Here is a 25,780-nt window from a genome sequence, read left to right as displayed (position 1 = left end):
TGATCTGGGAATAGGGGACTTAGTCATCACGCCCTTGTCATGGTCAGACCACTCATCCCTCCGGCTGGACTTCCCTGGCGCTATCCCCCACCGCGAGGAGGCGGAACCAGACTCTACAAGCTGGTACCGCCCCAGGCACCTGATGGAATCGGATAGATTCCAGACGGAGCTTGGGCCAATACCTGTAGCCTTGTCCCGCTCCCACTCCGAGGACCTAGTGATCGCCTGGAATAGGGCGACGACTGGGGCCTTGGACCGGGTTGCGCCTTTGCGACCTCTCCTGCGGCATCGACCCACCCGGGCTCCTTGGTTTACTGAGGAGCTACGGGTGATGAAGCGCCACAGGAGACGTCTAGAGAGCAGGTGGAGGTCCTCATGCTCCGAATCTGACCGAACACGGGTAAGAGCCTATTTGCGGACTTACCTTGTGGCAATAAGAGCGGCCAAGCGTGGACATTGTGCTGCCCTTATTGCGTCCGCGGATAACTGCCCTGCCGCCCTGTTTCGGGTGACCTGCTCCCTTTTATCGCAAGGGACGCGAGAGACACCCTTACAGGGAAGAGCAGAGGAGTTTGGAGAATATCTTCAGGACAAAATCGATCAGATACGGAGCGGATGGACCTCCGTCATTCTGGGAGGAGTTTGACTCTGTTGCCCCCGAGGATTTGGACAGGTTGCGTGGACGGCTGCGACCCACCACATGTTCAATGGACCCGTGCCCCTCCTGGCTGGTACTGGCAGCCTGGGAGGTGACACGAGGCTGGCTTCTGGGCCTGGTGAACGCCTCATTGGGTGAGGGTTACTTACCAACCGCCTTGAAAGAGGCGGTGGTGAGACCCTTGCTCAAGAGACCTTCGCTCGACCCAATGGAGCTAGCTAATTACCGTCCAGTCTCCAACCTCCCCTTCTTGGCGAAGGTTGTTGAGAATGTGGTGGCGCAGCAGTTTCCACGACACCTGGACGAATCCGACTATCTAGACCCACGCCAGTCCGGCTTCCGACCTGGGTACAGCACTGAGACAGCCTTGGTCGCGTTGGTTGATGATCTCTGGAGGGCCAGAGATAGGGGTTGTTCCTCTATCCTGGTCCTATTAGACCTCTCGGCTGCTTTTGATACCATCGACCATGGTATCCTATTGCGCCGGTTGGAGGGGATGGGAGTCGGAGGCACCGTTTTGCGGTGGTTCGGCTCCTACCTCTCCGACCGGAAGCAATGTGTGTTGACAGGGGGGCAGAGGTCGTCCCTGAGGCCACTCACCTGTGGGGTGCCGCAGGGGTCGGTCCTCTCGCCTCTCCTGTTCAACGCATATGTGAAGCCGCTGGGTGAGATCATCCGTGGTTTTGGGGTTGAGTACCACCTGTATGCTGATGACACTCAGCTGTACATTTCAACCCCAAACCACCCCAACGAGGCTATCGAAGTGATGTCCCAGTGTTTGGAAGCCGTCGGGGTCTGGATGGGGGACAACAGACTCAAACTCAACCCCTCCAAGACCGAGTGGCTGTGGGTACCGGCGCCTCGGTTCAGCCAGCTGACACCATCGCTGGCCATAGGGGGCGAGCAACTGTCCCCTGTGGAGCGGGCGCGCAATTTGGGCGTCCTCCTTGACGCTCGGCTGTCAATGGAGGACCATGTGGCAGCCGTGGCAAGGGGGGCGTTCCACCAGGTTCGCCTGGTGCGCCAATTGCACCCCCTACTGGACCGGAGTGCCCTGCGCACGGTCACTCATGCGCTGGTGACGTCTCGCCTGGACTACTGCAATGCCCTCTACATGGGGCTTCCCTTGGGACGCATCCGAAGACTGCAGCTAGTACAGAATGCAGCCGCGCGGGTTATCATGGGGAGTACACGTTACTCCCACGTAACACCGCTCCTGCGCGAGCTGCACTGGCTACCTGTGGCCTTTCGGGTGCGTTTCAAGGTATTGATTACCATCTTTAAAGCGCTCCATGGCATAGGACCTAGTTATCTGCAGGATCGCATCCTACCACACACGTCCCTGCGACCTATCCGCTCACACAGGGAGGGACTCCTCCTGGTGCCGTCCGCTAGGCAGTGTCAGCGGGCGACACCTAGGAGTAGGTCCTTCTCTGTGATGGGCCCAACCCTCTGGAATGACCTCCCCCCCCGACATTCGAACCACCACCGACCTCCGTTCCTTCCGTCAAAAGTTAAAGACTCACCTGTTTCAATCAGCTGGCCTGGCACTCTCTTAGTTTTACCTCCCGGGGATTTATTTTAATTGGGTTTGGGTTTTAATTGGGGATGTTTTTAAGGTTTTAACTGCTTTACTTTAAGATACAGTCTTCTAACCTCCTCATTTAATTTAAGATTTGTGTATTTATATTTATTCCTATGTATTTGTGTTTTAATTTGACTGTACACCGCCCCGAGTCCCTTTCGGGAGAGGGGGCGGTCTAGAAATCTAAATAAAGTAAAGTAAAGTAAAGTAAGACGTATAAAAGAGAATATAAGCAGCTGAAGATTTCAATGAGGATGCCGAGATATCTGACACTTCGTGATCATTAAATTTATACCATCGCTGCTTGGTAGCACTCTTGCAGTAAGTTGTGTAGTGTACACCATCCAGCCCTCCATAATGGTTAGATACTGAAAACAGGATGTATCTCTTCAAAGTACTCTTGGGGCAAATGACGTATTGTGAGAGGTCAAGGTTCTCCAAAGGGAAATCAACAGATGTTTGAAGCTTCTGTTTCCACCACCCATTGAATGAAAACCTTTTCAAATGTACCAAAAGGACAGGTGGCAACTTCCATATTTCTATTTTTTTTCATGGAATCTCTTTGAGTTTTGCAACGGCTACAATAAAACCGATTGTTAACAGTCAGTTTTTCTTCTTTGGAAAATAATCTAAGGCATTCCTGCAGGCTGCACTTGCTAGTGGAGGCCAGCAGCAAAGACAAATACACGAAAGCCTCAAACGTCTGTGATTTTTTGTGACATGTCAGACACTGCACTGTGGATTTGAACTGGCCTTGGAAAAGGGCCACGATAATTGATTCATTCAGCTGTTTGTGCTTGTGCCAGGCAAGGTCAGATGCCTTGAAGTTATCCAGATGATCATTATTCTCCTCTTTGTAGCATTTTCGGTTGTCCGCTTTATTTAAGTCTTTGTGAAAGCCGTCCATTAAGAACAAGAGTAACTCTTTTTTATTGAAAAGTTTTAGTAGAATTTACAGATATTTCCCCTCCCCCTTCCCACCCTCCACCCCAACCCTGCCACCCCTCCAAACCTCCCTCCCCTCCAACTTCCCAGAGTAAAATACAGGGTATAAACATTTAACAATCATACACTAACATAAGCTAACTAGTTATAACATCTTACCTCCCTCTTATACTTTAACTCCCCTTTTATTAAGCTAAATTTGGATAAACTATAACATTCCTTATTCATTCATAAGCTAATTGAAGTTCCTTAGTCCAATGTTCATTTGAATATAGTCAATAATAATAATAATAAATTTAATTTGTTAGCAGCTCCCTCTCCACAAGGAACTCGGGGCGGCGTACAATAAAAGCACATACAAATATGCATATAAACATATACACATACACATACATACACATGCACGGAGGAGGTAACAATCATAAATACATCACAATAATAATAATAAAATTAGCCATTAAAATACCCCATATTAAAAATTACAAATTTAAAAAGGACTGTCAGGAGGAATAGGATGAAACTACGGTTGAGCCAGGCCAGATAATTGAAAAAGGTGGGTCTTGAGCTTTACACGGAATGAGCAGAGATCGGAAGTAATCCTGATGTCAAGGGGGAGGTCATTCCACAGGGCTGGGCCCATCACAGAGAAGGCCCTGCTCCTGGGTGTCGCCCCCCGACACTGTTTAGCAGACGGCACCCGGAGAAGTCCCTCTCTGTGTGAGCGGATTGGTCGTAGGGATGTATGGGGCATGATGTGATCCCGCAGGTACCTAGGTCCTGTGCCATGGAGCGCTTTGAAGATGGTAATCAAAACCTTGAAACGCACCCAATAGACACAGGAAGCCAGTGCAGCTCGCGCAGGAGAGGTGTTACATGGGAGTACCTAGTACTCCCCATAATCACCTGCACAGCCGCATTCTGGACCAACTGCACTCTCCGAGTGCATCTCAAGGGAAGCCCCATGTAGAGAGCATTGCAGTAGTCTAGGCGAGACGTCACCAGCGCATGGGTGACTGTACGTAAGGCATCCCGGTCCAATAAGGGGCGCAATTGGCGCACCAGGCGGACCTGGTGGAACGCCCCCCTTGCCACGGCTGTTACATGGTCATCCATGGACAGCCGGGCATCCAGGAGGACGCCCAAATTGCGCGCCCGCTCCATGGGGGCCAGTTGCTCGCCCCCGATGGCCAGAGATGGAAGCAACTGGTTGAACCGGGGGGGCGGAAGCCACAGCCACTCCGTCTTGGAGGGGTTGAGTTTGAGTCGGTTGTCACCCATCCAGACCCGTATGGCTTCCAAGCACCGGGACATCATTTCGACGGCCTCGTTGGGGTGGTTCAGGGTGGAGATGTACAGCTGAGTATCATCAGCGTACAGATGATATCCCACCCCAAAGCCACGGATGATCTCGCCCAGCGGTTTCATATATGTGTTGAACAGGAGTGGCGAGAGGACCGATCCCTGAGGCACCCCACAAGTGAGGGGGCTCAGGGTCGATCTCTGCTCCCCTGCCAACACACGTTGCGTCCGGCCGGAGAGGTAGGAGCCGAACCACCGTAAAACGGTGCCCCTAACTCCCAACCCCTCCAGCCGGTGCAACAGGATACCATGGTCGATGGTATCGAAAGCCGCCAAGAGATCTAATAGGACCAGGATAGAGGAGCAACCCCTATCTCTGGCCCTCCAGAGATCATCAACCAACGCGACCAAGGCCGTCTCCGTGCTGTGCCCGGGTCGGAAGCCGGACTGGGCGGGTCTAGATAATCATTCTCCTCCAGGTGGCGTGGAAACTGTTGGGCCACCACACTCTCTACAATCTTCGCTAAGAAGGGAAGGTTGGAGACTGGATGATAATTAGCTAGCTCCGTTGGGTCCAGAGAAGGCTTCTTGAGTAAAGGTCTCACAACCGCCTCTTTCAAGGCGGCCGGCAGAGACCCCTCGCCCAACGAAGCATTCACTAGGCCCAGTCGCCAGTCGCGTGTAACCTCCCAGGATGCCAGTACAAGCCAGGAGGGACACGGGTCCAATAAACATGTGGTAGGTCGCAAACGTCCACGTAACCTGTCCAAATCCTCGATGGCAACCGAGTCAAACTCCCCCCAGAATGGTCTCTCAAGACTCGCCTCGGGCGTCTCCACTAGTCCACTGAAAGGGACCCATTCCCTCCGGATTTGAGCGACTTTATCCTGCAGATATTTCCCAAATTCCTCTGCCCTGCCCTGTAGAGGGGCTTCCCGCGGCCTCTGAGACAGAAGGGAGCGGGTCACCCGGAACAGGGCGGCAGGGCGGTTATCTGCAGACGCAATAAGAGTGGCACAATGTCAACGTTTGGCCGCTCTTAATGCCACAAGGTATGTCCTTAAGTAGGTTCGTACCTGTGCTCGGTCAAATTCGGAGCGGGAGGATCTCCAACGACAGCGGGGGGTAGCACCAGGGAAGTCAAGTCGGAGAAGTGAGTGATCTGACCATGACAGGGGAGTGATAGTTAAATCCCCTATTCCCAGATCACTCGTCCACTGGCCAGAGACAAAAACAAGGTCCAGCGTGTGGCCTCCTTCGTGTGTAGGGCCCTGAATTAATTGAGTCAGGTCCATGGCTGTCATGGAAGCCATGAACTCCCGAACCCCCTCGGACGCTTCTCCCATCGACGGCAAGTTGAAATCCCCCATCACTAAGAGTTTGGGGGTCTCAACCGCCACCGATGCGATCAGCTCGAGGAGTTCAGGCAGGGCCGCTGATGTATAGCGAGGAGCCAGGTATACTATCAGCAGGCCCAACTGCCTCCCTGGGCCCCATCTCACGACAAGGGACTCACACCCAGAAGTCTGCGGCACAGTGAACTCTCTCGGCTCTAGGTCTTCCCGGATAATCACTGCTACCCCACCGCCCCTTCCCTGGGCCCGGGGCTGGTGAAATGCTCGATAACCTGGTGGGCACATTTCCACGAGGGGTAGACCTCCCTCGTGGCCCAATCCATCTTCTCCATTCCAACTTGTATTTCTCCTCTGAATAGTCTTTCCAATATGCTGAAATTTTAGCCGTCTCTGCTAAATTAACTACTTTTAACGTCCAATCTTGAACAGTAAGCAATTCTTCCTTCTTCCAGCAATCTTGTCGCCATTATCAAATTCAGAATCAAATTATTCTCTATAATTGTCTGTAATTATACCTAGCAAAAACAACTGAAGAGTGAACTTTATCTTCTTTTTGAGAATATTTTAAATAATCCACCATATTTTTATCCAAAATGCTTTAGCTTCTTTACAAATCCACCAGACATCATAATACATAGCATCAACACAATCACATTTCCAACATTTAAATTATAAATTGGGATACACACAAGCTAACTTTTTAAGATCTAAAGACCGTCTATAAAACACCTTATAAAAACTCTCTATTAAGTTTTAATCTTGCATAAATTTTTCATTTCTTATCCAAATCTTTTCCCATATTCCCATCATTAGACAAAGTTATCAATACCTTTCTACCAATCTTCCATATTTGCATTTTTCTTTTTTTCCCTTTAAAAAAAAATCTTGGTATCATTTAAAGAAAAAATAAAAAACTTAAACAAGACTTTCATTTTACTACTATTATCCTTCCCAGCAAAAACTATTGTAAGTTCTCCCATTTATCCATTCTATCTATATTTTGTGCCATAATGGTAATAATTATACTTATGTAATGTCCCATTTAAAATTGTAATATAGAGTCCTAAGTGATAACCTTTTTTACTATCTCACATCCTGTTATTTTTCTGATTCTTCTTTTGGATTTATCCTGGGGATGGTGGATATCCAGCCTTTAGTACATTACTGTAAAAATCTTTTGCCTTCCAATCTGAATTAAGACGATATCTTTCTTCTAAATAATTCACCACCAATCCGGCTGGGGCCTCCCATCTATACTGTATCTGGCGATTTCTAAGTTCATCAACTAGGAATGCATAATCCTTTCTGGATCTCAATATTTTAAAAGGAATTTCCTTCAGTACTGCCACCTCCTGTCCTGCCACCTGTAGTTTGCTTTCGTAAGTCGCTTGTAATATTCCATTCCTGTTTTCCTGGTAACAAAGTAGATTACAATATCTCTTGGTAGTTGTCTCTGTCTGGCAATCCATGAATTAACACGATAAATGTTTTCAATCTGCCAATCATATTCTGCTTTTGGTTCACCAATTAACTGAGCGAAAGCTTCTGCAAAGATTTCTTTCAAATTTTCTTGGTTATCTTCTTTCAGGCCTCTTATTCTCAAAGCAAATTCCATCGCTCTGTACTGTATCATTGTAACTTCTGCCTCTGATTTTTCAATCTTGATTTGAATCTCATCAACTTTATTCTCCAACTTGACATTAGACTGATTAATTTCTTCCACCCTGTCAACCAATGATGTTACAAAAGCAAACAAATCCTTAAACGCATCCACTATATCCTCTCTTATTTGTTGATTGCGGGTTTGAATTAAGTCCTTAATTTCAGACATTTCATCAAACATATCTTTAAGGGCAGATGTAATTTTTTTTTTTGCAAAAACGAGGCTTGTGCTTTTAAAGCGCCTTGGAGAGTTTCAAATGTCACTGTTTATGTATCCGCTAAAGATAATCAAGACTGCAATTTAGGTGGCTGGGCCGGGTGACTTCCAGCACTCTTAGAAGCACTTATTTTGATTTGTTTTGAAGGCATTTCCGAATATTCAAATCACACTTTCCAACAACCAAATTATTGAGTCCAAAAAGTCTACTTAATCCCCAAACTTGTTAAATCATAGCTCATTAGTAAACCAAAACTGTTTTCTTTAATCCTGAGCTCTTGAGTTTTTTAACGACGTTAACACTTAACAAATACTTTTAAGTTTCGCTTTGATCACACCCTTTGATTTGCAGACGCCATTTTTATTACCCTTTGTTCTCCTCAATCTTCACAGAAGGAAGTGATACTGCGTCAGAGTTAAAGTTTATACTTGCAATTATAATTTGCTCTGCCTGCTTCTTATTCAATTGTAGATTAAAACATTGATTGCAGGGGTGATCATGGCGTTTTGTTTCTGCTGCAGCAGAAGCGTCCCAAGATGCCGAGCCTTGTCGGGCTGCTGGGGGCCCCAGAATTGCTCCTGGGGGTCTATGGGGAGCTCTACCCTTGTCCGACTGCTCTTCTCCCCCTCTTTTCCTGAGGGGAGAGTTTTCAAGCCGCTTGACAGCTGATTTACACTGTTCTAGCAGGTTAAACGCGATCACGAGGCTGGCATTCCCAAAGGAACATCCTTCAATGCCTACGGTGCCACCAGAAGTCAAGATCAAGAGTAACTCTTGAGAATCTTGCTGGCTGTACCCAGCAAACTGCTTATTGATCTTCCCAATGGTGACTTTGAAGTCTTTGGGGCTGATGTATCTGTACTGCACAGAGAGCTTTCATTATGATGCCAAACTCCTCAGCTACTTCTCCTTTGTACCCCAAAAAGTTAGACTGGTTGATATCTTCGTGATAGCAGTTCCTGTTGAAATAATCTGCCAGGTGGGAGGTATTGCACAAACACTGGAGCACTGAATTCATATAGCAAGTGTTCCCCAAATTACAAAGGCCAGTCAGAGCCGGTCTCATCCCGCCAAACACAGGATTCAGATGGTGCATCTGTGTGGCTGAAAGCCTGGAAATTTCTGTTTTGGGATAGCACACAGGCTTATTCTCACAATTCACAGTCGAAGAGGGGATTATCTTTCTCTTGCAGAGCCTGAGTGATGTCTGTGAATGATACGACCATCTCAGTTTGGAGTGTTCCCTGTCCCTCAGATTGATAGATGGAGGTTTTGGCTTATGAGTTGGGGGAGTGGTGGGCGTAGTAACCGTGGGACTCATTTCCCACGGGTACATATGGACCAAATTGGTGGGCGAATGATAGTACCGAAAAGTCCTGGTGACTGTATCCAGAATCTTGGCCCAGCCATGAGGCAATCCTGGGATGATCCTGCCCATCTCCTCACTCCAGGCTCTGGTTAACGGCTCTCGTTGGGACTTGTTCAAGTCAGAGTCCCCCCTCAAAGGCCCTTGGGATTTCTCTGGAAATCTGCGTCTCTGTGTTTCGGGGGTCCAGACAATTTTCTCCTTTTCACCGGCAGTATTTTTATCAAGGTCGGCTTTCCTCATTTCAGGGCTTTTGCTCCTGGTGACATTTTTCTTTTTCACCTCGGCGGAATCTCTTGCGACTCTTTCCAGATCCTGTTGTCAATTGACCCCTTTGGTGAACTGGTCTTTCTCTTTCTTCTCTTGGTCTTCTTTATACCTCTGGATATTTTCTCGGCCTTCCCAGTCTCCCTGGTCCTCTCTCACTCTCTTTTCTGCCCTTTGAACCTCTCTCTGCTCTTTTGGTTCTTCTTTTTCACCTTCATTTTTTTCTACTGCCATAGCCTTGCTCACGTGGCCGGGGCTCCTCTCTTCATCCGTTAGGCTGGGCTTCATCTCCAGCGATGGCTTTGTGGAATGATCCGGAACCAGTTTCCTGTTGTAATTGAGCGGCTTGACAATCTCTGGGCTTTTGGCCTTTGCCTTTTGGTCATCTGGCATTTTGGCCGAGGGTTTTTTGTTATGATCAACCTGAGGAATAACCTTCATGGCCGAGATGGGCTGGCTGAGAATGCCAGTCGGAGCAGCAGCAATTGTTCCACTAGGAATTAGCGATCGGAGTACATCTGTTTTCTTCTCCTGCTCACTTGCAATGTCTGATTTTCAGGTTCTTCTACCATGGGGGGTTTGACATAGACAACAGGTGGGGAAGCTGGAGCTGGCTCTTCCAATGATGGCTAAGTAAAGTCCAAAGAGAGAAATGTTCTCATCTTGGCTACAGTGGGGCAGTCACTTTGGCATTGGTTGTATACTGAGGATAGCAAAGCAGCCAGTTCTCATAACCTCCGTCTAGGACCAAAGGTTCATTCCGTAGCATAGGTTTACTTTCCCACTTGAAAAGGGCATCTTTGAGGCTCTGCAAAGTTGTGCCTAATTGTAGGTCCTTCGCTGAACTGAACCAGTCCAGCAAGACAACATAATCCACATGGACCCTTTCTTTCCACAGCTCCTTCGAAGGGTCTGGCAGTTTAGCTTCAATCCTGTTAGCGGTGACTCCAGGACTGATAACCTCTTCTGGAACACAAACAGAATTTATAATGCAGGATTCCTGGTAATCTTTTAAGCACTGGGCATCCATATTCATAACCTTGATGCTTCTATCCATCATCATTGTAAACAGCTTCTCGGCGGTGATTGTTCCCTTTTCAGAAGAATCTTTCCTGTCTGTCACATTTTTCTTGTCTCCGTTGACCAGCTGATTTTTCCCGTTGATATTTCTGAAGAGGTTTTAGCATCGTCTTTTAATTCTTGTTTTTTCTGCTGCTGTTCCTCTTGTCTTTCTTTCTCCTCCAGTTTTTTTTTTTTTTTTGCACTTCTGCTTCTTCATATCTGACTTTAAGACTCTCTGAAAATTGTTCGGCTTCTTCAATAGCCTTTTTGATATTGCTTAGTCCAAATAGTGAATGAAAATAGTCTTGCTGCTGTCTGAAGTCAGGCCTCTTTTTAATAAGATTATACAGATTTACATATTTCATGTAAAGTACATAGGCCTTCTCTTCATCTCTATCCAACCAGCATTCTTCCGCTGCCTTGAAGATCTTAACAGCACTCAGACATAATTTTTCGTGCTTGTTTTCTTCGGTTTCACTTCGGTCTTTTTATTCAGCTCTTTCAACGAACTGCAGAGATAGAGTTCTTTAGGTGCAGAAGCCAAGGTAGGCATGTTAATATATTACAGGGTCTCCTCAAAAGGATGCTTTAAGTTCAGTCGCTGTTTTTGCTCCATAGCCGTCATCGCCATCTCCTCCTCCTTCTCTTCCCAGCCAGGCCTGGCCCATGTCCCAGCGCTGGGCAGCCGACACGCTAGGCAGCCATTTCAGGTAGTTATTGAGATAGCTAGTTCATAAAAAGTAAATCAAATATAAAAACTATGCATTTATAAAGCATTAAATGATTATTTATTTATGAAATATATATGCCGCCCATCTTCAGAGTTTAGAATGTAGTGAAAGTACTGTCCAGGGAATCAGTATAAATTACTTTTAAGTAAGCCTGCTCAAGACAAGTATCACAGAATGTACAGGATAGAGCAGATCTTATATTAAGATTCTGCAAAAAATCAGGATATAAAGTTAATAAAGAAATAAACTTTAAACTTCTTGGGAGCTGTAGAAACTCAGTAAGCAAGCATTAACAAAACCCTGGGACCAGGTGTTTCAGCCTTGCTTCCTTCCTTTAAAAAAATTGGCCACTGCATTGCTCTAAGTTTTAACAGAGAACATATATGTCACCTCTTGAATATGACTCAGCAAACCCAATACTTCACATTTGCTCATAAGACTTGTTTTCTTCACCTTATAATAAAGGAGTAAGCTATATCTATTCATTATTTCAGCCTGTTGGACCCTCTTTCAAAGCAAATGACAACTGCCAGCATAGACAATAAATATCTTCATAATCTCAAGAAAAAGCAAATGGTTTTGACGCATATAAATCAGATTTTCTCTCATCCCTTTTTTTCTATTAGAAAGGAAAAAGTATTTTTTTAAAGAACCAAGCAGAAGCTGTTAGATGAAAGTTTAAAACTTATCTTTTCTTAAGTTAAAGCTAAACCAAACTTTGCAAATCAGCACACATACAATATCAATACAAAGAATTATCCATTCTCTGCAGGAACACAAGCAAAACTATGCTAAGTTTGATTTTTCCTCTGTGTCCACTACATCACGGGTGTCAAACTTATGGCGTCGCACTGTTATCACGTGACATTTCATGACGCATTTCCCTTCGCAAAGCTGGGGTGGGCGTGACCTGTGCGTGATGCATCTGGCATGCGGGCCGCCAGTTTGACACCCTGTGCTAGGTAATGGTTTGCTTCTGGTAACGATTGACTAGATTCAGTACCTGTATGATTTTTAAACTAATTGGCATTTATTTAAATCAAAACTGTCTCCAAATGAGCAAGACTAGAATCATCCTCTTTTGATTGGAAGTTCTTCTACATGCTATCTAAAATTTTAGTAGCTCTATATTCTAAATGCTATCTAAAATTTTAGTAGCTCTATATTTTTTGTTTCCTGCACCACTTAGTATTTTGCATGTAAACTCTAAGAAAGTTAATCTTGAGATTGGTCTAGTGGTCTAAAAGATAATTTGTATCAAATAATTCTCCACCATCGCAGAGTACAAACCTCCATAGCAACATATCAGAAACTATTATGAAACCTGATGAAATAATTTCCTAAAGCCACTAGGCAATCTGGGCTCTCTCACTGTCTCAAGCATAAGAATCTGGGCTCTCTCACTGTCTCAAGCATAAGAATTATTACAGCTGGAATATTAAGTTTCATGGATGATGTACTCAGACTTTATGGGTAGAGAAATCTAGAGAATGAAGTGGAAGAGCTGAAAAGATTACTTAATCCTGTCAAACTAGAAAATGGAAGGTCTCAGAACAGCCCTGTTCTAACCTTGTCCTTAAAGAGAACAGTGAAAGTTTTGCATGAGTTTTCAAGATTCTGTTAATACATAGTACACTAATAAAGTAACATTCCTGGAGTTCCTGTGGTGTCAGGTTTCTTGACCTCGTCTAGTTTAAAGGGCTGGCATTATGACATCAGCATTTCCAGTTACATAACACCACCGCTACATTACAGATTTCATAAAGCCACTAGGCAAATATTGTAAAAAGACTGCCAATATCCCTAACACCAGCATTTTAGTCATCATGAATTTACAGACTCTATACACTAACATTCTTCATTTGCATGGATTTGGAAGTCATCAAGAATATCATCACTGATATTAAATAATAAGTCTTCCTATCAGTCCCTATGATTTTGAACACACCAATAACTACTATCCACCAAAAACAAAAATGATGATGTTAATATGGGAACCAGATCCTGCAAATATTTACTATATCCTCAAATATTTACTCTGCTTTATTTATACCATCACAGATGCCAATAACTTCATACACAAGTTTAAAAGCAGTTTCACATTCTCTTCCTATACAACTATCTACCTCTATGGATTCCACAAATGACAAACAAGACATTAATCAAAAGAAGTAATGACCACAAATTTGACACCAAGGCCAACACACTATCAAAACATTTCAATTCTCACTATTGAATTACAGCTCTGAAAGCAGCCATTTTGGAAAAAAAGAAATTGTATCAAACCAACTGAAAAGGGATTGCTGAACTCACTTCAAGAGGTTTTAGGCTACCTCAAAAAATGTCAACACACTGAATAGGGTTTTAACATATTAACATTGTTAATTGGTAAGATACCTGAAATCTGTCTCGTATATAAGTTTCATTTGCATAATCACCTTGTCTTCTTTCTTTTATCTAATTTCAATTTAAATCCTGTATTAGTTCAGCTACTGCATCAGAGGTGGGCTGCTCCCGGTTCGGCTGAACTGGTAATGGAATTCAGGCCTAGGTTGCAGAACCGTAGGGACCCAGGCCTGCCATGCCCCCAAACTGGTTCCCTCGCCACCGCTGGGCCGCCACTATTTTGGGTTTTAATAATTGCGCATGCGCAGTTCACTGTAAATTGTTCTGCGCATGCACGAAGAACAATTTCCTTTGAAAGACCGTTGTCTTACCTGAACGGTCGTTCTCTGGGCGCTGCGGGACAGTCCAAGCATCGGTTAACACAGTCTAACTGCCCTAGGACTGAGTGAGTTTTTTATTGTTGACCACGCCTCCCTTTGCCTCTGCAATTCAGTTTTAAAAACGAAGACTTGGAACGTAGACCTGTTGCCTGTAGCTCCTCAATGTCATAGTCTTCATCACAAACCCTGGGTGGGGTTGGACTGTCCCGCAGCGCCTAGAGAACGACCGTTCAGGTAAGACAACGGTCTTTCTCCTGTGCGCTGCTTGGACAGTCCAAGCATGGGACATACCCAAGCTATTGTGTCCCAGGGCGGGTAGATTCCAACGAGTCTGAAGCCTCAACCACCTTCTGTAAGACCCTTCGTCCAAAAGAGGCTTCTGCCGAGGCAAAGGTGTCTATTTTATAGTTTTTTATGAATGCTGTGGGAGAAGCCCACGTGGCCGCTCTGCAGATATCAAGGATGGAAGCCTGGGTCGCCCATGCCGCCGAAGTCGCTGCGCTCCTTGTTGAGTGCGCTGTCACGTTGCGAGGGGATGCCTTGCCTTGGTGTTCATAAGCAAGTTTTATGCAGGCCCTCAACCAGCATCCGATCGTGTGTGAAGACACCTTACGACCGAGAGACCCAGGTAGGAAGGAAATAAAGAAGGATTCGGAATGGCGAAATTCCTTGGTCCTTTTAATGTAAATGCGCACTGCCCTCCGCACGTCCAATTTATGTCAAAGTTTTTCTGTTGGATGAACTGCTTTAGGGCAGAAATTGGGAAGGATCACCTCTTGTGATCTGTGAAAGTGCGTATTCATCTTTGGAAGGAAAGTGGGATCAATCCTTAGAATGACCGTGTCAGTATGGATAATACAAAGGTCCTCCCTTACAGACAACGCAGCCAGTTCGGATATTCTGCGTGCGGACGTGATGGCTATAAGAAAAACCGTCTTGAGTGACAAAAGACGGAGACTAGTCTTACGTAACGGTTCAAATGGACCCCGGTGAGTGCTTTTAATACTAGGGGCAAACTCCAGGAAGGGTAACGATGAACCACCTGGGGGCAGATGTTCACCGCACCTTTCAGAAAGCTTTTGACTTGAGGATGTTGGCTCAAGGACCGACGTGAATGACATGACAGGATGGTGGACAGCGCCGCCACCTGCCTTCTGAGCATGTTAGGCGCTAAACCCCTGTCCAACCCTTCCTGCAGAAAGTCAAGAAGGTTAGGAATTGAAGCTGAAGTGTCCTGGACACCGTTCTTGCCGCACCAGGCCGAAAATGCGTTCCACGTTGCCTCATATATTCTATTGGTGGAAGATCGCCTGGACGCCTGAATAGTTTGGATGACCTTGTCAGAGAAGTCTTGTTTCCTCAGGAGATCCCCCTCAAGTGCCGGACGGCTAGTTGTAGCCACTGGGGGTCCGGATGACTGATGTGTCCCTGGCTGAGGGAGATTTGCTCCTGAGGTATTCTCCACGGGTTGCGAATGGAGAGACTGACAAGGTCGGCATACCAGGGCCTCCTGGGCCAGTGAGGCGCCACAAGCAGGAGTTCTACCTTTTCCGTTAACAGCTTTGACACTACGTGTGGAATGAGAGGCAATGGCGGAAAGGCATACAGAAGGCCCGGGGGCCAACGTCTCCTCAGGGCGTCCGTTCCCTCTGCTAGAGGAGTGTAGTAGCGGGAGAAGAATCGGGGTAGGTGTGTGTTGTTGTGTGTGGCAAAGAGGTCTACTTGCGGTTCGCCAAATTTCTCCACGATCTGACTGAAGATGTCTGGATGCAGTCTCCATTCGGAGTGATCGATCGTCTGCCGACTCAGCCAATCCGCTTCCCGATTGCTTGTTCCTGCTATGTGGTCCGATCTGATGGACGACAGATGCCTCTCCGCCCATCTGCCCAGTGCCTCTGCCTCTCGCATGAGGCTCCTTGAGTGTGTGCCGCCTTGCCTGTTGATGTGAGCCTTTGTAGAAACATTGTCTGTTAATAACAGTACATGATGGCCCACAATGTGAGGAGCAAATTGACGGAGTGCGAGGCGGGCTGCTCTCAGTTCCAGCCAGTTTATGCTGTGGCCCGCCTCCCTCAGTGTCCACGTGCCCTGAGCAAGTTGGCCCTGACAATGTGCTCCCCAGCCCAACGGGCTTGCATCGGTTGTCACTACTAGTCTTTCGGGCTCCTTGAAAAGAGACCCTTTTTGCACTGCTGCTGTTCTCCACCAGGCAAGGGAGCGGATCACCTTGGGTGGCAGGATTACCTTTCGTAGTGAGTTGCTGGTTTTGGCCCTCTGCATTGGCAGGAGGAACCACTGCAGTTCCCTGGCATGAAGTCTGGCCCAGGGAACCACTTGTATGCACGAAATCATGATCCCCAGAAGTTGGGATAGATGCAAGACCGGCACTGACCTTTTCCTTTTGCACAGCAAGAGTTTGTTTTGGAGGCTTTTCATCCTGTCTGGCGACAGGAATACCTGGCATGTCTTGGAGTCTATGACGGCGCCGAGATGTTGGATGCGGGTCGTCGGCACCAGATGGCTTTTCTCCTTGTTCACCGAGAAGCTGTGTTTCTCCAGTGTCTGGATGGTTGTCTGAAGGTCTCTCCGCGCCTGAGCAAGGCTGGACGAGTGGATAATGATGTCGTCTAGATAGCATTCTAGACGAATCGGTCGGTTCCTGAGGTGGGCTGCCAGTACTGCCAGTATCTTTGTGAAGGTCCTGGGGGCAGACGAGAGGCCGAAGGGCAGGGCCCTGTACTGATAATGCCTCCCGTCGTAGTGGAACCTCAGGAACCTTCTGTGTGCCAAATGAATTGGGACATGCAGGTAAGCCTCCCTCAAATCTATTGACGTGAGTAGATCTCCCTGCCTTGTGCATTCTAGGATGGATTGGAGGAAACTTCTGTATGCTAAATGTTGATTTAGACACTTTAGATCCAAGATGGCCCTCCATCCCCCCGAGTTCTTTGGAACCAGGAAGAGGATGGAGTAGAACCCCTGCCTCTCCTGATCCCTTGGAACGGGTTCTATGGCTTTTATTGTGAGCAGATGGTCGATTTCCATCTGCATGAGAATCCTTTTCTGGGGTTTTTTGGGGATTGGGCAACGGATGAACTTCCGTTGTGGAAATGATAGGAACTCTAGTACTAGGCCCTTCCTGATTGTATTCAGGACCCAGGAGTCTGATGTGATCTCCTCCCACCTGTCGGCGTACATCTGGAGCCGACCCCCTATGGGAGGTGCCCCTTGGTGGTCATTTCCCTCTACGAAACTGGCGGGAGTTGGAGCCGCCATGAAATGGCTTCCGAAAGGACTGCGACTGGTGTTGCCTGCCCCTGGTACTGTAGGAGTTCCTATCCTGACCCCTATCCCCCGTCTGAGAGTAGTTTCTCTGGTAGGTGCCTGAAGTGGAAGCTTGGTTATTCTCCTGAGATCTAAAGGTCTGTTTCCTGAAGGAACCAGGTCCCTTGCGATCATGTTTCTTAAGGGTGGCTGGTAGTATTTTTCGTTTGTCCTTGGTCTCAATGGTAAACTTATCCAGGTCCTCCCCAAAGAGCTGCCCCCCTTTGAAGGGGGCGGAAGCGAGCTTCCACTTTGCCTTCATGTCCGCCTGCCAGTGGCGTAGCCACAGGAGGCGCCGGGAGGTAACATTGGACGCCAAGGCCCTGGACGCAAATTTTGCTGCGTTCAGGGAGGCATCCGCAGAATACTCTACCGCCGTGATGATTTTATTGATGTCGTGTTTCCAGCGAGATCCCCCAGAAGGGGGTCTGGATCTCAGCTGGCGGAGCCAGAGAAGAGAGGATCTGATAAAAAAGGAAGCAGAGGTGGATGCTCTGATGGCCCAGGCAGCCGCCTGGTGAGTCTTATGACATGCCTTTTCAGAGCGCTTGTCTTCTGCTTTGAGACCTTCTAGCAGGTTAGCTGGTAGATTTTGGGATGAAGTCAGGGATATGACTGGGGCATCTACCTCAGGTAACTTTAACACCTCTTCCATCTTAGATTCTACAGCGTAAAGTGATTTGTCACCTCCGCTGGGATTAGTGAGGGTGCCTGGTTGAATCCACTGCCTCTGGACCACGTCCAGAAATAAATCTGGCACAGGGATTTCATCTACAGTGGGAGCTGGCTCGTTAAATAGTCCCTCTTTATGGTCCTTAGAGGACGAAGAGGAAGTGGTGGTACCTTTTGGAGCAGCACCCAATTCAGTTGCAGCCTTTGCCTTATGCAGGATGGATTTGAACAAAGAGGGTTTGAACAACCCCGTGAAGGCTGGCTTATCAGGGGGAAGGTCCTCATCTGCAGATAATTCAAAATCATCGATTTCACCTTCTTCCCATCCTGACTCCTCAGTAGCCACTGAGGTGCCAGGAGATGGGGGGTTTTCCTCCCTATTCTGAGTCGCTGGGGTTTTTGGTTTGGCTCCACTAGAAGTGGGAGCTTCCCTCTGCTGTAGGCCCTCAGCAATGCCTTGGGAGATGGCCTGAGAGATTATTTCTCTCATTTCCGCAGACAGAAGGGACCCTTTGTCCTCCCTGGGACGGACTGGGGTAGGAGCAGGACGCTTCCTGCCCCTTCTGGTATTGTAATTGTCCCCTTCAGTGTTTAAGGCCTGACATGGCCCAATTCCTCTCTGATGGAGGAGCTGGGAGAATCGGGATACCCCCAGGAAGCATCTGGAGAGGAGTCCCTAGATATTTCCCCCGAGGAGGGGGGTGACCTGACCCCTGGGGGGGAAGCAGGTCTTTCCTCCCTAGTTTGTCTTGGGGATCGGTCTGGTGAAGGCTCCATTCGGTTTGGAGACCTATCAGGCCTAGGAGGTTGTGGGGCCTTGTTCTTTCGACTGCTTTCTTTGCCCTTGTCCCCACAGCCCTGGGGATCTGGAGATGCCCTTCTAGTACCGTTCCTGCCCCCTTTGCCCCCACTAGGAGCCAGATCTAATTTGCTCCTCTTTGAGGAAGGCCCAGCCTGCATTTCCCCTGACCCTTTGTCTGCCATGGTTGAAGGTGGCAAAACAGGGTAAGATGGCTGGGATGGAGGTGGAGAAGGGCTCAAGGCGTGGCCAGCCGGCCTGAGAAAGCCTATCGAATTTCTGAGGGTTAGAAGGGAAGCCCGAGGGACAATACCCCCTAACCTGCCGGTGCCGCCTTTAGACTAGGCGGAAACCTGTAGCCAGATGAGGTGGGCCTAGCTGGAATCCCAGACGTGGCTCACGAGTCGTTGGTATTCGTCGCTGAGGCGAAAACACGTCTTGCTTTGTGTCCTGCTCTCCTCGGAGTGCCGTTTTGCTAAGAAAATGGCCGCCGCTGCGCGCGCAGCTCTCGGCCCTGAAAATGCATGGTTTGCGGCAAAAAGCGCGCGAAACCTTTGCAATTGCAAGTACTGAATCAGGCAAGCGGTGAAAAGCGCGCGAAAGCCTTAAAATGGCCGGCGCTAGTTCGGGGAGGCGGCGAAAGGCGCGCGAACCCCCTAGGTAGCCACCGCAGCCACTGGACAAGGGAAATCCTTTCGCTACTCTGGAGAGCCTCAGCGCTCCTCCCAGGTAGCCTAGAAACGCGAAAGGGGCAAGCTGATCGATGCGGAGGCTTCCCGCCCTCAGCTCGAGCGCCGGCAGCCGCCGGGCAGCTCACAGAACCCCGTGCTCCTTACTAACGTTCTCCTGACGGTCACTCCGGCTGTTGAGTTTCTCTTCCAGTTCTCCTGGCGTGTCAACCTTTATGGAATTTATTCTATTATTTGATTACTCTTTAATTAATTTTGGGGAGTACAGTGTAACTGTCATAAGACTGAGGAACTCCCCTGCAACAGTCCAAACGGGCGGACTGAGTTTTTAAAACTGAATTGCAGAGGCAAAGGGAGGCGTGGTCAACAATAAAAAACTCACTCAGTCCTAGGGCAGTTAGACTGTGTTAACCCATGCTTGGACTGTCCAAGCAGCGCACAGGAGAACAGTGCATGCGCGGGGTTGCAAACTGGTAGTAAAACCGGCAGCCCTGTACTGCATGATGAAATGAGCTACAGGTCGTTAAAGTTTATGTCTTTTAATACAATTTATTAATCTAAAATCTAATCCATTTTGCTTTTGAATTTTGTCTACCATAGATAAAATATTTTATTTATTTATAAAATTTATTGGCCACCCGTCTTACCACAGAATAACGCATACCTATCTCTTTCTCACTGCATGTTAAAAACATACATTAATACCAACAAATGCTATGATCCGATTACAGATGGGAATCGTGGGCGGGGGAGTGGAATCTGTTGTTAATCTACTAATGGAAATCCACTATGATGCTCCCTCTTTAGACTCTTATAAAAGATCAGGAGGGTTGGGTATGACCTCACACTGTGAAGATGTTCCAGAGGGCGGGTGTCAGCCTCTGCTTCTCTTACTTGCTTTCGGCTGCCATTGAACCAGAGGGGGGGGGGCATGGTATTTGGGATGGGAATAAATGGTACAGGAGGGATAGTTAAAAAGGGAGTTTTGTTTTCACCATCTTCTGTGCATGCTGATGGCCGATGTTTGGACCTGGTTAAGGCCAACTGTCCTGCATACCAACCTGATCGTGCTTCTTGGAGATGCAACCCACATGACACCTAAAGGAGTTGCAGATTGGGCAATGGGGTGGGGGTTGTTGGAGGGAGGGGGCTGGGCAAATGTTTGATATGTATGATTTCACACTTTTCTGACTGCTTTATTTCACTACTATCTATTCATAACCAGTAAAAGTACTTTTAATTCCACAAGCAATGGAGTTGAGAGGTTTCTTTCTTGGTTATTGTGGGAGGCATGCCTGACAGCGGGTGTCAGGTTTCTGAAAGATGCCCTAATTAATTCATGAGCCTCGAGCCAAGTTCCAAAAGAAATCCAGTCATTTATTAGGAACACCATTTCCACAATACCTCATTGCAGTCAGATCTGACTTCATTTAAATTTTGCCTGAACTTTGCCAGTTTCTTCCCTCCCCTCAGTCTGTGTCACAAATCACATTCTTCAATGAGGTGCACGCCTCATACGCCTGCTGTAGTAATCTGAGATCCGACTCTAGCCGAAGGTATGCATGGAATGCGCTCCCCACATTTCCTCACCATGGCAACTTAATAACAGCCATGCAAATGCTTTATGAGTTTATGAGGCTCTTACAAAAGATCAGGAGGGTTGGGTATGACCTCACATTGTAGAGAGGAAAATGTTCCAGGGGGCGAACATAATGGCAGGTAAGGTTTTTTCTTGACCCTGCTAGTTGGGAAATATAAACAGGCCGACGGGGCCTGCAAAATACCTCCTCTGCAAGCATGGGTGGGATGGGGAAATCCCAGTGGGATGAGATGGGATTGGATAGAATAGAATAACAGAGTTGGAAGGACCTTGGAGGTCTTCTAGTCCAACCACACTCCTGCCTAGGCAGGAAACCCTATACCATTTAAGACAAATGGTTATCCAACATCTTCTTAAAATCCTCCAGTGTTGGAGCATTCACAATTTCTGGAGGCAAATTGTTCCACTGATTAATTGTTCTGTCAGGAAATTTCTCCTCAGTTCTAAGTTGCTTCTCTCCTTGATTAGTTTCCACCTATTGCTTCTTGTTGTACCCTCAGGTGCTTTGGAGAATAGCTTGACTCTCTCTTCTTTGTGGAAACCCCTGAGATATTGGAACACTGCTATCATGTCTTTCCTAGTCCCTCTTTTCATTAAACTAGACATACCTAGTTCCTGCACTATTCTTCATATGTTTTAGCCTCCAGTCCCCTAATCCTCTTTGTTGCTCTTCTCTGCATTCTTTCTGGAGTTTCCACATCTTTTTTACATCATGGTGACCCAAACTGAATGCAGTATTCCAAATGTGGCCTTACCAAGGCATTATATAGCCTGAATGACTATAGACCCACTGGACTGATGTCCATAGTGGTGAAGTGCTTTGAGAGACTGGCCCTACACCACCTTAGGTCCTGTCTTCCACCAAATTTTGACCAACACCAGTTTGCTTTATAGAAGCAACAGGTTGACAGAGGACACCATCGCCAGTGCTCTACATATTGCACTGAGCCACCTTGATAAATCTGGGAATTATGTCAGAATGCTTTTTATAGACTATAGCTCAGCCTTTAACACCATCATACCAGGCATTCTTATTGAAAAGCTGACTGTCTTGAATTTCCCTCCCCTCACTTGTGAAGGGATCAAAGACTTCCTGACGGATCATCCACAAACAGTAAGGGTTGGGTCCTTTACATCTTCCATGCTGAAGCTCAGCACAGGCTCCCCTCAGGGCTGTGTGCCCAGCCCCTACCTGTACTTGCTGAATACGTATGACTGCATATCCTCTGATCCATCCAACATAATAAAGTTTGCAGATGACACAACAGTGCTATGTCTCATAACTGGAGGGGATGATCAGCATACAGGGAAGAAGTCCAGAAGGTATCTGCATGGTGCTCAAAAAACAACTTACATCTAAATACTAGCAAGACAAAGGAGATGGTGCTAGATTTCCGGAAGCACAAAGAGGAACTTGCCCCACTGGATATCGAGGGGGGCTGTGTGGAGAGGGTTTCCTCTTTTAAATTCTTGGGAGTGCTTATTAGTCAAGATGTCACCTTGAAAAACAACACGTTCCTGGTGATTGGAAAGGCCCAACAGAGACTTCATTTCCTTAGAGTCCTGAGAAAAAAATCAGGTGATTACCTCTTTCTATTGGTCCACCATTGAAAGTGTCCTCGCATATTGTATTACAGTATGGCATGCTGGTTTAACAGCTGCGGACAGGAAGGTACTACAGGGAGTGATCAATTTGGCACAAGAAACCATTGGTTGCCCTCTAACACCATTAGATGACATTGCCAGCTCTCGCTGCTTTAGCAGAGTAACTCAGAGATAATTCACATCCTGGTCAGTGTCTCTTTGCACTTCTACCATCATGTAGAAGACATCAAAGTATACCAGCCAATCAAATAGGTTTAAAAATAGTTTCTATCCTTGGGCTGTCAGACTTTTAATTACAACCACAATCACTCCATGCACATGCGGAAACGTATGACTAGTTTTTTCTTTTTCTTTATTTTTTCATTTCCGCTATAATTTTCCGCTATCATTTCCGCTATAATTTTGCACCAGTGAGGCTAAAGCTAATTTCCTTGTAAATAAAGACTAGACTGTGCTGTGCTGTGCTATACTATGCTATAAAGTGGTAATAACACTTCATGTGATCTTGATTCTATACCTCTGTTTATGCAGCCTAGAACTGTATTGGCTTTATTGGCAGCTGCTGCACACTGCTGGCTCATATTTAAATGATTGTCCGCTAAGATTCCAAGATCCCTCTCACATGTGACCCTTTCACATGAGACGGCCTGGACTTATGCCATGAATGGCTTTAAAGGTGATTACCAACACCTTGAATTGTACCCAGAAACAGACTGGCAGCCAATAAAACACATGGAGCACTAGTGTTACAAGAGCCAGGAATTGCTCGTACCACCCCACTTTGCACCAGCTGTTGTCCCATATAGAGCACATTGCAAACAGTCCAGGTGTGAGATCAATAGGGTCTGAACGATTCTCTTCTTAAAGTATTCTATATTTATGTCTTCAGGGTTTATTTTCTATCATCCTTCTTTTCCATGTAGCAAAATGTCAACTCCCAGCATTGTCATAGTGAGAGAAGGAGGGGGAGTGCATTCCGTGCATGCTGTTGGCTGAAGTCGGATCTCTGATTACTGCAGCAGGCTTGGGGGGGGAATAGGGGAATATGATTTATGACACAGACTGAGGGGAGGAAAGGAACAGGGGTAAAGTTCAGCTATAAATCAAACAAAGCTTAGACTTGACTGCGAAAAGATCTTGCCTATGATGTTCCTAATAAATGATTATTTTTGTATTGAAACTTGATACTCATGAATCAAATAGGGCATTTTTAGGAAACCTTACATACAGTCAAATCTGCTTTTAAAAATCTATCAAGATTACCGGGTCTCCTAAAGCCTGAATCTCCAATCGCTCCACCGATATCGATGGTGCCTGGAGGGGAACTCTGGTAACCATGGCAAAGAGCCAGCTATCCAAAGAGAGCCTGATTGCAGGCAGAGTGCAGCCTGACCTCAGAGATCAAAGCTGAGATGGGCGAAGCAAGAGGAGATGAGTATTCAACCCCTAAAGCACTCCAATACTCAGAAAAAGGGAAGTGAGCTGCAAAGAATGAGCTGAGTGAGCTGCAAAGAGTGGAGGGGATGCTGGACTGGAACCAAGCCAGGCCCCCAAAGCCCCCGATGGAGCCCCTGGGGAGTTCCATAGAGCAACAGAGGGAGGGATTCGACTAGGCCACCCTCCGTGAAGAGAGGCAATTGTACAGGCCAAAAGAGAGGGGAGGAGCAGTGGATCCTCTTGAGGTGACGAGAAGCAGACAGGAATGCAGCCCCCCTTCTCCACCCATGAGAAGGGGGATGAAACCAGTGCCTCTCCCATGTAGCAGGCAGGCTACCCAGGGCAGACAATCTCCCCCCTCCCTCCAAACTAGAACCGAGCAGTATCTCCAGACACATCAAGCACAAGCATACAGAGGCTGACAGGAAGAGGGAGGGGCAGTGCTGATCGAAGTGCCTGGTTCAGGGGAAAGTTTGATGGGGATTTAGACCAGTTAGCCATATTCCTTAACTCAGCTGAGATCCACATAGAATGATATGGATACTTCTACTCATCCCTCAAAGCCATAGCGAATACTATCGCAGGGGTACTAGAGGGAGAAGCAAGGGAATGGCTAGCAGCCCTCCACAAGAGGAGATTCCCCTCCAACTGCAAGGTGTAGATGACTTCCTACAACTGCTAGAGGCCAGATTTGAGGAGATGGAGGAGGACATGTTTGCAGAAGATGAGCTCAGCAACCTAAAGCAGATGGGCCGCCCCATTAAAGAGCACATCCGCAAATTTAGTAGAATCATTGGAAGGCTACCCCCTTTACCAGAGTGCCTGTTAGTATATTTTTTCAGAACAAGTCTGAACAAGCAGATTGTCCAGGTAACTGCCTACTGCAACATCCCAAACCGACTCTCTGAGTGGTTCCGAGTAGCAATAAAAGTCGACGGTGGATTGCGAGCTAACGACATGAGAAAGCCACCGGACATGAAAGAGAGAGGTCAACTTTAGACTTTAGAGAAATCAATGTGAATACACAACCTATACCCTCTTCGTCTCATGAAGCACATGCTATCTCACTTGGCCAAGGGAAAAGTCCTCACCAAACTAGAGCTCAGAGAAGCATACTACTGAGTACGGATCAGGGAAAGAGATGAATGGAAAACAGCGTCCAACTCCCCCTTAGGGAGCTTCCAATTCAAAGTGAAGCCTTTTGGACTACAGGGAGCCCCAGCAGTGTTCATGCAGTTAACAAACAAGGTGCTGCACAAGGTCCTGTCTACCTGGACGACATCCTCATCTACACAGAGACCATGAATGACCACATACTCCTGGTCTGACAGATACTTGGAAAAACTTCTGGCAGCCAATCTGTATGTCAAGCTATCAAAATGTGAATTCCACTGTGCACAGCTAGACTACTTGGGCTACCGAGTATCAAATGAGGGAATAGAGATGGACCCAGCCAAAGTACAAGCCGTCCTAGGCTGGCAACCCCCTCACACCTAAAGAAAGCTACAAAGCTTCCTAGGATTTGAAAACTTCTATAGGCAATTCATCCCCTCCTTCGTGAAGATTGCCAAACCCATGACAGACCTCCTAAAGACAGGGAGCCCAGGAGCAAAATCTTGCCTGGGACAACCTCTACAGTCAGACCTAACCTGCCAAAAGGCATTCAAAACACTAAAAGAAATGTTTGCAAAAGAACTGGTGCTGAAGCATCCTGACCCCGAGCAACCCTTCATGATCCAAGCAGATGCCAACAACATGGCAGTGGAAGCGCTGCTACTCC

The 25,780-nt window shown here is 47.0% G+C and overlaps 1 protein-coding gene and 1 pseudogene across 2 annotated transcripts in view; both read right to left on the bottom strand.

Moving 5' to 3' along the window:
* The window catches only part of CLASP2 (cytoplasmic linker associated protein 2), a 340,309-nt gene that overhangs the window by 267,563 nt on the left and 46,966 nt on the right, over positions 1-25,780 (bottom strand). The window lies entirely within an intron of this gene.
* LOC309381794 (ubiquitin carboxyl-terminal hydrolase 8-like) lies at positions 2,427-11,188 on the bottom strand (annotated as a pseudogene). Its single transcript has 2 exons — positions 8,494-11,188; positions 2,427-3,165 (listed from the first exon to the last, which is right to left on the bottom strand). The product of its transcript is annotated as a ubiquitin carboxyl-terminal hydrolase 8-like (transcript).

Source organism: Natrix helvetica (assembly GCF_964273705.1).
Source record: "Natrix helvetica genome assembly, chromosome: Z".
In the NCBI taxonomy this organism is placed as follows: domain Eukaryota; kingdom Metazoa; phylum Chordata; class Lepidosauria; order Squamata; family Natricidae; genus Natrix; species Natrix helvetica.
The sequence above is the reverse complement of the archived record's forward strand: the minus strand, read 5'-3'. Positions and strand labels throughout refer to the sequence as shown.